Below are 13,140 nucleotides of genomic sequence, written 5' to 3'. Positions count from 1 at the left end.
TCTCTCATCCGTGCCGCAAGGGACACTCAGTTTGTACCGACCGGCTTCATGTTACGTTTCGTGAAAAGTAAAAACAGTAAAACTCCCCCCCCCCGTATCATTAATATCGTAATCGTCATTTAGTGATGCAGATCATTAAATCATCTTTAGTATATTATTGGATTCTGAATTAAAAGTTCTTCACCTGTTCATATGATGGAGGGAAATTCTTTCGCAGGATTTCTCTGCAGAAGTGTGCCTACACTGTGTGTGCCGTATGCATAATTTAGAGTTGATCAGCTAAAAGAAATTTTCTTCATTTACATGTAAAGGAAATTATAAATATAATTTATTAAACATAAGAATATCAAACGAACCTCACATTTTCATATTAAGTATTTCACATGTAACTCCTTCTCTGGGTCTGTCGAATATTTCTCACTTAATAAACATAGTGTCCGAAAAATAATGGTAGGATTTCGAGAATCCACGTTTATAAAAACTGGAACAGTATTTAAAGAAAAAATATTTTGTTTTAAAGTGTACCTCGAATAGTTTTGTACAAGATTAGTAAGCTTCCACATATGCACCGGTTGTGTCCTTACGTATGTTCGATAGTCTACTTCTTGCCATACACGCTATAGCATATCCCTTGTTGCCTGCTCGGCGGTTCATCCCATTCCTGCTTTCAAAAATTCCAGTTCTCGAATTTTGTCCATATAAACGTATTTTTTTTTTACAAAGCTCCAAATGAAAAACTTGAGCGGTGTCACATCAGGGATGTAACGTGGCCACACACCCCACACGTCAGTCCATCTTCCACAACATGTCTTGAGACATGTGGCGACTCTCTGTCTTGCAGTTTGTGTATGTGGAGACAAAGTTTCCACAAACACTACCAGTATTTCTCGGATGCAGTGTTCATCAAAATATATAAATGTTTCGATTTCCAACGGCTGACCTACTATAGAACAACGGATATTTACCCCATTCTCTTGCCATTCGCAGTCGGTATAGCGACTAGCTACGGGCTGGATGACGGAGGGGTCGGAGTTCGAGTCCCGATAAGGTCAAGAATTTTAAATTCTCTATATCTGGACCAGACTTGTTCTCGGGTCGACCCAGCCTCCTATTCAATGAGTACCGTGGGCTCCTTCTTCAAGGGTGAAGCAGCCGGGGCGTGATAGGTGAACACTCACCTGCAATTAGTGCTGAGGTCAAGAAAACGTGGAACTATACATCCACTCTCCGATAAATCTTCATGTTGTAGTGCTTAATTAGTTAAGCACAGGGACAATTTTATCTTTTTTTACCTTTACTATTGCCACTAGCGCCGGTCACGGTAGCCGAGTGGTCTAAGGCATGCACTGTCTTCGCTCGCTCGGAAGCCAGGATCGTGGGTTCGAATCCCACTCAGGGCATGGATGTTTGTGTGCGTTTTTCTGTTTGTCTACAGGTAGAGGCCTTGCAACGAGCTGATCACTCGCCCAAGGAGTCCTACCGAACCTTTAAGATCTAGTAAACCGAAGTGAAACGGAGAGTTTCATGGAGGTAGGCCTAGGCCCAAATTGGGGCTGTAGGGCCACAGAAAAAAAAATGCCACTAGCACGGTAACCACAGCTGTTCCTGATTAGTATCTTAATTATAACAACAAATTAAATTTCTTAATTTGAGTGTCATTTTTTGTTTAAAATTTCAGCAATAGGTCTATATATTGTGATCCTGGCAGAGAAAGAAACCATTTCCGGGACGCAAGACGGCGCTTCTAGGTGTACTATACATTTGTTATAGGCGTGTTTCATGCACAATTTTCATGAAAAATTTCAGGCCTTAAGATTCACATATTTAGTCCGTGAGACTTACCTCATTCAACAAATGTTGCAGGAACTGCAGAAAGGCGTCAAATATTGATGCCTTGTTCTGCGGTTTCTTTGAGCCTTTTGTTTTGACCTGTACAAGATTCTGTCGTTGTAACTTGCAATGATGTGTGGGGAGCTTCAGTCTCTTGCTTATTCCCCTTGGAGCTGTCTTCTGTTTCATTACGTCATTCACTGAGATCTTCAATTTGATAACACTATTTGCTATTCCACATAGGAGACACACGTGTGATCTATAATCTAACACTTAATTACGTCACGACATATCGAAACTGCCATTGAATACGTCAATGGATGAAGGAAATTTATGTCCATCCGTATGTTTTATATTAGAAACTGCTTAAAGGATTTCATTTAAACTTGGTGTTGGATGTCTACGTTAAAGTAGTCAGGCCAAGTAATCCTTCAAATATTGATACCAGATATCAAGCAGAGCGAGCAAGCTTACACACTGGTATCTCGATTGGCTTATTCTTCGACCCTGAACACGGAGGCAATATGTTCCTCCGAAACTTCGGTTGACTTTCAACGGATTATATGGCGTCTGACAATAAAGTTCGCTAACTCGACACCGTGTGCTTGTCACGGCAGCAGTGGACAGAAACCTCAGTATGGTTTGATGACGTTGGCGTACCAAGTTTACTGTTTGAAAGTACTGAAAATGCTGCGTGAAGAAGTTAGACGGAAACGACCCGAAATTTTGCCAACAACTCATGGATCTTGAATCAAGAAAATGCGCCTGCTCACACATCACTGTCTGTGAGGGAGTTTTTCGGTATTAAACAAATAACTGTGCTGGAACACCCTCCCTATTCATCGGATTTAGCCCCCAGTGACCTTTTTCTGTTCCCGAAGATAAAGGAAATAGTGAAAGAAGGCATTTTGATGACTCTGATGACATCAAGAGTAATACAACGTCAACGCTGAAGGCCATTCTACAAAAAAAAAAAAAACAGTTCCAAAATTGTTCTGAGGATGAACTAGGAGCTTGTATCAGTGCATAGCTTCCAAGAAGTACTTTGAAGGCGACCGCAGTGATATTCAGCAATGAGGTATGTATCACTTTCACCGCGATGAGTTCGCGAACTTTACTGTCACACCACTTATTACTCTTCACAAATGTTGCATGCTTACGCTTGGTTAATAGGGAGCTATTGAGTGTAGTTCAATGTTAAATACCCTACCATTTTCTACATAAATAATGTGAGTCCAAGAATTAACTTGATTTGAGAAAGGACTACGAAATATTGAATATTATAACAGACGTTCGTGTTGAAACAACTTTAGTGTGAGCTTTGCTGAAAGATGTGTATACTGGGCACATATCATTTGTTCTTCAAGCCATCGACACTGACTACTGATCTTAAGGAAAATCGTTTATGAAATTGTCTGTTGTTACCGTGGTTCAGAATATGGTTCTGCAGAGAGTTCTGTGTTGAATAACCGGGTAATATTCATCATCATCATCATCATCACTGGCACGACAGCCCTTTGTGAGTCCTGGCCTTCCTCAGGATTGTTCGTCATTATTCTCCATTCGATGCTACATTCCTCCGGTTCTTCACACCCAAAATTCTTATGTCCTGCCACACATTCTTCCCATCTCAATCTTGGTCTTCCCACTCTCCTATTTCCTTCTGGTTTAGTATTAAGTATTTTCTTAATCNATTTGATTAAACACATTTCCATCAGGGGATTTCCAGATTCGTTTATGTATATCCTTGTGATTAAACATTGTACTACCTACTACCATGTTTCTTGAGGAAGCAAAATTTATTAATCTCATCCCATTATCATTTGACTTGTTATGTAGGCTATGTTTTCCAATAACCGATCTATATACATCCTCATTCCCCACTTTAGCATTCATGTCCACTATGATTATTTTACAGTCCCGTTTTGGACATTCGCCATATATTTCATCCAATTCATCATAAAAGGAGTCTTTCTCCTCATCACTTTTATCTTTAGTTGGGGCATGCGCACAAATAAGGCTATAGTTAAAAACTTTCCCTTAATTCGTAGCCTACATGTTCTGTGAGATTTTGCCTGGAAGTCTAAAATAATATTCTTCCTTTTTTATTAACAATAAAACCTGTTCCAAACATGTGACTCTTCTTCTGACAACTATAGAATACAACATGATCCCTCTTTTCCATGACTCCTTTACCCAACCACCTCAGTTCTTGTATAGCAGTGATATCTAGTTTACAGCTATCCAGTTGTTCAAGTAGCATTTTTAGTGCTCCGGTTCTATAAAGAGATAATACATTCCAAGATCCAATTCTCAAATCCTTTAAACATTTTCAAGGTCGTCTTGAATAGGTCAGTCCGGCTACTCTTTCCTCGGATTTCTGAACAGTTTAGTTTTTACGGTGTGAGGTTGTTGACCTCACGCCCAACCCCCAACCTGGAAGACCAGGGTATCCCTCCCTGTCTGGCTCCTACCCCTTGACCTGTCCGGCATGGGTGGTCTTACCAGTAGCTGTGCTACCGCCAGCATAGCTCTCAGGGTCTCAGGAGATCTCAAACCCCACCACCACGATAAGGTGGGGACACCATTGGTGGGGACCGGGTAATACTAGAAAATGATTTTTTACCCTAAGCATAAATGTTTCTAACAGTGATGTGTAAGAGGATATTGTTCATATTTCGGATATTGTTCACTGTCTTGAGCCTTTCATAGACCACTCTACGAGACTGGATCTTCCCTTCGTCAGGAGAATTTCTCGTTCTGTTGAATGTAGACTGTGAACTGTGTACTGAATTGAGATTGCGGTCTTCTAGATTATGACACCGTGTAGTCTGATGTGTGGTTACTAAATTTTCGGAAGAAAATCCTCAGGGTACAATTTGGTAAATATCTACGACACTACACTCTCTCATGAACGGGATTATAAACAACAATTTTCATTCCCTTGAAAGCCTCAAATTTCTAACTTATATATTTGCTTAATTTCAATACAGACCCTCTAAGGAAAAACGAGTCAATCGCTGTATTAGCGTTAAATTTTGAGAAAATTTTGCTGAAGTTTCATTTTATCCTTTCTCCGTTCTAACAAAATTTTGGATCCCTTATATTGCAGTTCTCAAGAAAAACATTCCGGGGCCGAATTTAAAAATTATAAACACATTTCATGGCCTGGTTGTAAATTTACATTTTAGTATAAAACGAGAGGGAAATGATTTTGTTTTGATCTTGAACTCATACTTTATGGCCACAAGGACATTCATCCATATCTAACCGAAAAGTTACTTGACGACCTTTGTCATTTTAAGCTACTTGCTTTTCAAGAAATGAAAGTGTAGGGTAGAAACCGTGCAGTACATACCCACAACATCCACTTAAAAATGTACAATATATTTACAGAAGATATCCATAAAATTTCTCTGAATATTGGAAATATTTTTCAGCAAAAAGTCTTGCTTATTAGCGGAGAAAATATCTAGTGGCAGCAGGAGAAACTATCGGTGGCCGCATGTGACCACGGTAGCCGAACGTGAGAAGCTCTCTCTAAATACGTGACCACATGCAATGTCTAAAATGCATGTACCTGGTCGCGCACTAAATACGTCACGAAGGCGGTAGCAGGGACGGAAGCGGAAACTCGTCTTGTAGAGCGCTTTATCTTCAGGGTTAAGTAGCTGTCCGACAGAGAGCAGTAATTTTCACCGTGTGCGCACGCCACTTCAAAGATAATCTGCGCAATAAATTGATTCTTCTACATCGATGTTAAGATGGTGTCGATTCTTTGTAACACTGGAATGGAGCGTTCGAATCTTACTCAAGATATGGAGGGAAATTTCAGTTCTTTTGATTCGTAAGTACGTAGTTTAAGTAGATGGATTAGGACGGGCCTATTCCATATTAATGAATATTATTGTTTATCTGGCAGATTAAACGAACTAAAAACAAAACTCTACACATTTTAGATGGAACTTTTAGATGCTCGCTTAGGGAGAATAAGTAAAATATTAAATATGTCATTGCTACATATGAAACTTCAATTTTTGAGTCTGAGCTTTTGCAATATTTCACAAACACTTCGAGAGAAAAATATTATATTTTTTAATAATTTGTGTCTTCTCAAGGTGACAGAATAGTTTATTGAAACTAAGACCAGCAAAGGAGAGGCTTATGAATGATTCACTGACTTTAAGAGTTAAATCATGAATGCCACATACAGAATCTTAATGTTTAGGAATCTCCGTGCAACTTTATGGCCGTGTTGATATAATTTACGATGACATGAACAAGGATCTGTATCGCCCTTTTGTTTGTGGGACACACAGACACACCCTGAACACAGAGACAGACGACCACACAATCTTCCATTCGAGCTCGAATCAGACAGTCATTGTCATTCTTAGCATCAGGCATCTTCCTATAGGACTGAGTCACATCCTTGGAGCGGTAAATCACAGTTAGTATATACACCACTTGTTCGGAAGATACGTGGATCGAATCGAGTGTTTTTCTTATTGCTCTTTCAGACGATGTCTTCCATTTTAATTTTAAATAAGTAATCGCCGCTTCCACCAAAACTTTCACAAATAAAAACTTATTACGGAATAAAATTATAAAGGACGCTAAGAAAATCAACTGGTGTACAAGGGTAGGCATGTTTTAGATAGAGTTAATACTGTCACGTGTTTAGTAACTGAGACACTGGCTTGGATTGGTGATTCGGTTTATTATATCTTCACTATTCGTAACTACAACACTCTCAAGGCTATTATATTTTTTTTATTGCTAGTGGGGTGGGACTAAGTCCCTTGTACTGCGGCCACTTCTGGCCTATTGTACCAGCCCAGATGATAGGTGAGTGTGATTGTGGAGCAATTGGTGGAATGAAGATTGGCAGGGGAATCCGAAGTACTCGGGGAAAACCTGCCCTAGTGCCACTTTGTCCACCACAAATCCCACTTGACCAGACCTGGGATCGAAACCGGGCCGCTGCGGTGGGAAGCCAGCGACTAACCGCTTGAGCTATGTCGCGGCCCAAGATTTAGCACATTTAGCGTCAGACACAAAGTCTTCTAATTCTTCTTCTGGCCACTCTGATGTTCCCTTGGAACTCAAGAGAAGTCTATTCAAGTCAAAGTCAGAGTTAAAGCCATATTGCGACTGACGGTCAGTCAGTCAGTCAGTCAGTCAGTAAGTCCTGGTTTCGAGCCCCATCTGGGGCTCATGACCAGATACTTATTACTGTTTGACAGTTACGGTCTTGATTTTGTGTGGCGCCCTCTCTGACGAGAGGACGGGTCTGTCTTTTGTATATGCTGCTGGCCCTTGCCAGCGCAGTCTTTCTTGGGTCCGAGTCCTTTGAGACTTGTGACCATATTTTACTGTCTCAGAATTAAGACTTTCCTTTTCGTCGCCTCTTACGACCCGCAGGGTCACGGTGGAGGTATTCGACCCTGCCTCCACACGGGGCAATACTCCTTATGTTGTTTATTCCCATTCCGTGTTCTCTCATATTCTGTTGGCACGGACCACGCACAGAAAACACAATTCTATTGTTGCGCAGCGTAGATCACGCAAAAAAACAAGTTACGAAATAACTATCTCGCCAGTCTATTGAGACGCTGAGTGTTGCCTAGCAACGAGCTATGGACATTCGTCATATTGTTGCGTGCGTGTATCGCAGGGTGTTAATGGAATCGTTGCCTGGAAATGTGTTGACATGCCACAATACTTTAAAACTGTATAACTACCCTGTCTCAGCTGACGTAGATATCTGTAATAAATGAGCAGTGTACAAAACGAACATGTGAGGAACTCATGGTCAAGCACTGATTGAAATATAAAGCTTATAAAAGTAATAAAGTAAAGCTATCCTTGTACCAGGCCGTGAAGTCCCATAGGGTTGTGAGACGTTGAGGCTCCCACATTATCTAGACAATCAGCTCAAAGATGGCGGTAAGGTTGTCAGCCTTACGCGCCGGCCGCGCTTTACTCCCCAGGAAAATTATTTAATTAATTCCTCGTACTCATTTCTGTTAGAGGCCTATTGCGGCTGGAAGGATTAGGTCAACTGAAAAAAATCCAATGACCTCATCGGGACTTGAACCCGCGACCTTCCGGCTTATAGCATAGCCCCTCAACCACTACCCTACCGCGTGCCCCAATATAAAGCTTATATGTTACATAAAGTTTATATAGTATATATATGTCTATATATAGCATAGTGTATCTCAGTAGCAGCGCGGTCTAAGATATGAACTGTCTTTGCCTGCTCAAACACTGTGATCGTGGGTTCGAAACCCCCTCAAGGTATAGATATCTGTGTGCGTTTGTTCTGTGTTTACGCTGTCCTGTTTGCAGGAAGCGGCCTTGTGACCGGCTGATCCCCCTTCCAAGGAGTCATATCAACTGTGTATGGATTAAGAAATTGAAGAAGCGGCGAAGTTCCAACAAAAGGCTGTAGAGCCACAGACAGATAGGTGTGTGACGTAAGGTCTGTATATTTACATTTGTCTCTGACTGCCAGTTATGAGTTACAGTCATAAAATGAAGATTATTTCCATAATCACAGTCATATCTATTTTGAATTTAATTTGGTTAAGGGATAATCGTTCTGGCAAAGCAATGCTCGTTTCATATGTGGACCAGGACGCTAGCTATCCTGACAAGGGTGCATTTCCTTACTCCCAAACAAATAGTACCATTGTAGTTTCTCATTTAGACGATAACGCATCCTGCCATTCAATGCTTTGTACTCGAGCTACTGACAGGGTCACAATATACAGCACGAAATACATCGGCTGCTGACCGTCAGGTGAATCATCATTCTCAATTTTTAGAACCAACTGAGACTATATATTTACAGTTACAAGTGACTGTAAAATCGGAATTAGTGTCATAAATTGAAAATTATAAATATTATTACTAAAATCTTAATGATCCTCAACATTTTCACGGCACACACATACCTGTTTCGAAGTTAATTCTCCAAAAGATATTGTCACATGTTAGTGGTTGTGACTACAGACGGATTTTGAGATGAATGATTACATTTATTGACACCTTATACCCTCAAATTGAGACACTATGCTACTATCCGGGAGGTCGCGGGTTCGATTCCCAATGAGGTATTTGTATTTTTCATTTGACCTAATCTTTCCATTCGCTCTATGGCCCTGTGGTCGACTCAGCTTCTAACAGAGATGAGTACCAGGAATCATCCTGGGGGTACAGGGCGGCCGGCGCGTAAGGCTGACAAATTTACCGCCATCTGTGAACCGATTTTCTAGATAATGTGGACCCTCAACGACTCACAACCCTATGGACCTCCATGGCCTGTTGCAGGGATAGCTATATACTGAACTCGGAACTACAGGTAATACAGCGCTATCGCTGGTCTTCACACTTTAGAATTCACCACTACATACGCACTAGTGTTCTCAGTCTTCACTAGCCGCATCCTGGCAACGGATTTATAACAGTCTCTCTGTCACTGCAGCACACATGAAATCTTCTTTTCACAGCATAATTCCTTTCTTGTCATGTCTTCTCACTATAGGTACGTTCGCAGACGACACAGCAATCTTCGCTACGTCAGAAGACCCGGTAATTGCTTCATCTAATTTACAAGAACATCTGAATCTAATGGAGAAATGGCTACACCGATGGAAAATCAAAGTGAATGAAAGCAAATCGGCGCATGTGACTTTTACTCTCAGGAAAGGAAACTGCCCCTCAGTACACCTAAATCATGTTAACATTCAACAGCAGGATGTAGTAAAATACTTAGGACTACACCTGGACTCAACATTAAACTGGAAACACCATATAGCGAAGAAGAGAAAACAAATCGAAATTAAGTTCAAGGAAATAAATTGGCTAATAGGTCGGAAATCTCACCTAACAATAGATAATAAACTACTGATCTACAAAACAATAATTAAACCCATATGGACATACGGCATTGAGCTCTGGGGATGCGCCAGCAGGTCCAACATAGAAATCATCCAGCGAAGTCAATCCAAAATACTTAGAGCCATAGTTGACGCACCTTGGTACGTGTCAAACCAAACTCTTCACACCGACCTCAAGATCCCATATGTAAGAACCGTAATCACAGACAGAATCCAAAAACATTATCAGAAACTGGAATCTCACCCCAACAACGCAATAGAAGCTCTCCTTCAACCTACACAATACAGAAGACTAAGACGAACTTGGCCAAACGATCTCCAGGAAAACTGAGGTGTAATCGATGGATTACAGCTCTTCAAGCCAACTTAGTACAATAGAATAATTATTGTAAATGACAGCAAATTAGCTCATAGAATGTAAATTCAGATTGCTAATAAATGATAAAAAAAATGTCTTCTCAGTCATTCGACTCCCATCTGGAGGGACTCCCTCAGTTCTAATTCTAGCCAGAGTCAAAGTCAGAGTTAATTTACGACTGGCCTTTTACCTCCAATCAATTCATCTTGGCGCTAAGCCCCTTGAGACTCACAACCAGAGATTTTTATTTTCATGTGAAGGCTTCTAATGATAGAGAGAAGTAGATTTATCTTACGACTGGCAGTTTACCTGCAATAAGTTCGTCTTGGCGCCAAGCTCCTTGAGACTCACGACCAGCATTTTTTTTATGAATACTTGTGGTTATACTCCTTACGTAACATCCTCTTTAACGAGAGTCTGATTCTAGCTCAAAGTCAGAGTCAAAATTGGGTTACGACCGAAGGTCAGTCGGCCAGTCTGTCTTGGAATAAGCACCCAACTGAGGCTTAAGACCAGATCTTTATTACTGTAAGACAGTTGCAGGCTTTTTGATGTGGAGCGCTCTCTCTGACGAGAGGACGGGTCAGAACCACAGTCAGCAGTAATAAGTCTGTTGTGAGTACGTACAACTTGCATTTTCATGTCATTATATTTATGTACAATATATACAAGTCATTGGTCAATCCAGGCTCAGTACAGCAGATAATGCCCTATCATTAGTATCTCCTACTACAACAGGAGTCTAGTTACTTGAACAGTTGTATGCTTGACCGCCGCCAAGTTTAAGCCTCTTATAATTGTACTCATATATACTGTGTCGGGGTTCGCATTGTTCAATGTTGCGAACATTTGCGTTTTCATGATTTTGTATGACTTCTTCTTGTTGCCTGTATAATTATGTTATTTAATCAATTATATATTTACGGAAGTTTGAAAGCCACGTGCAACTCCTGAAATCGGTGTGCGCCTTGGGAAATTTCCAATGATGCGGAAATCTTTGTTTTGCAAGAGCTCCAATTTCAGTAGGTGGTTGTCGGCAGCAAATTATAATTCTATCTGGCCTGTACTGCTCTTTATATAGTCTCGGGACGGACTCACAGAAAACGCCGTTCATTCTTGTAATTAACTCTTTCCACGGGAAGGTGTTTGCGTCACCGAGCAGAGGGTTGTTTACCAAGAATCTGCTACTCTAAGAACGTCGTTATCACACTGTTTCATCTCCACAGGAACGTATTTACAGAGCCGTTGCCTAACAATGGAGATATCCTCTGGCTCCACGATTCCGGCTACCGGAAGTCATGTGGCAATATTTAGGTAAGGTACTGTCTATTCTGAAAACCAGTTTAAATAAAAAATAATGTATTCCCTGTTCAGGAAATGTTAAGTTCTTTATACTTATACCATGTGATGTATGTGAATACCAAAGCTCACTGAAGGGTTAACAAAGGAGTTAGGCATTTCGTTAAGTTACTTATTCTGAGTTAAATTTAAAACAATTTCGTAGACCACTTTTCAAGAGATCTACAATAGAAGACACGTAAATTTGGAGTCATAATTATGTCATACAGAAACAATTAATTTCGAATTCTCGTAAATCTTAACAGAGAGTCATAGACGCGATCTATAAAGCTTTGGTTAGTTGCCATGATAACACCTTCGTAAATATGGCAATTAAATATAAAAATATTGCAGAAACATTTGTTGCTTCGTCTGTTAAAATTCAGTTCTTTACCAATTGGCATTGAAGGGAGATTTTTTTATTAACATCTCTGATGCACTTACTGAATAATCAAGCAATTATGGTCTTCTTTCTGTGGCATTCTTCCTACAAATAAACACTAGTGACACAGCTTGTCACCAGATCGCTCTGTAATGGTAGCTGTTCCCAGGAGCTCCATTACAGTTTCTGCTCACCACGTGAGAAGGCAAGTCAACACAATTACATGTCGCAGATGGAATCACTAATACAGATACAGATATTTGCGCAAGAACGAGACATGATGACATAAAATGAATTGCCCTGTTGAAGTTTATGAATCACTGCGTTTGTTTTAATGATCGAACGCACCTGACAATTCAAATTTTAAGTGCAGGAGGTTTCTCGAGGTTATTTAGGATCGTAAAAAGTATAGTTAGAGCAAGAGACATTAAGTAATCTACAAATACAATACTACCCGCTTATACTGCACTTCAAAGCAAACTGAGCATATTACCATTTATCATTAGTAAACTTATTCATATGAAGGAAAAAGATTTCCAAGTGAAATTCATAAAGTTTTCTTTTATGTGTATGTTCTGTTAACATTAGGAATTAGTGTTTTTTTTTTTTTACTTTTCCCATCGTCTGGTATTCTACAAAATAGAAAACACGACATTTCAGAAAGTGGATATGTTTCCGTCCTCAGGTGGGGGGGGAGACAACTACTCAGTTGGTTTCCTTACAAAGAGCTAAACTCAATCACTGGACAATCCCTGTCGAGGTTCATATCACCACCGACGGTCAGTTGGTCAGACTTACTTAATTAATCATCACTCAATGAGGGCGTATCGGGAAGTGAAATGCAGCTCTACTACCCTAGATCACGACACTTGATGGAGGACAGTGGTCAGATTTGCGCCCCGGCCGCTTTACCTCTGAGGAAAAAGCGCGCGGTACCCGTTGAATACTAAGCCGGCTGAGCCCCAGATCTGGTCTGGACTCTGTGGAGTAGAGGAGAGTTCTTGGACCCTGTCGGAAATCGTACCCCGTCCATCCAGCTCGTAGCCCGTCGTATTATCGACAGAGATGTCCGGCTCCTCTTAAGGAAACCTTCTTCCTTATTAAAGGAAATTATTGTAGGGGGTATTTCAAATTATGTGTCCCTGTGTTTGTTACCCGAATTAAATTTTACTTCTCATGAGCAGGAGTCATTCATTTCCTTCTCTTCCTTTCTATATCTTCTTCTATAACAATAATAATAATAATAATAATAATAATAATAATAATAATAATAACAAAAATAAAATCTGTAGTTCCATCAGGAATATAAGTTGTCCACAGGCTTT

Source organism: Cryptotermes secundus, unplaced genomic scaffold (assembly GCF_002891405.2).
Source record: "Cryptotermes secundus unplaced genomic scaffold, Csec_1.0 scaffold74, whole genome shotgun sequence".
Lineage (NCBI taxonomy): Eukaryota > Metazoa > Arthropoda > Insecta > Blattodea > Kalotermitidae > Cryptotermes > Cryptotermes secundus.
The sequence above is the reverse complement of the archived record's forward strand: the minus strand, read 5'-3'. Positions refer to the sequence as shown.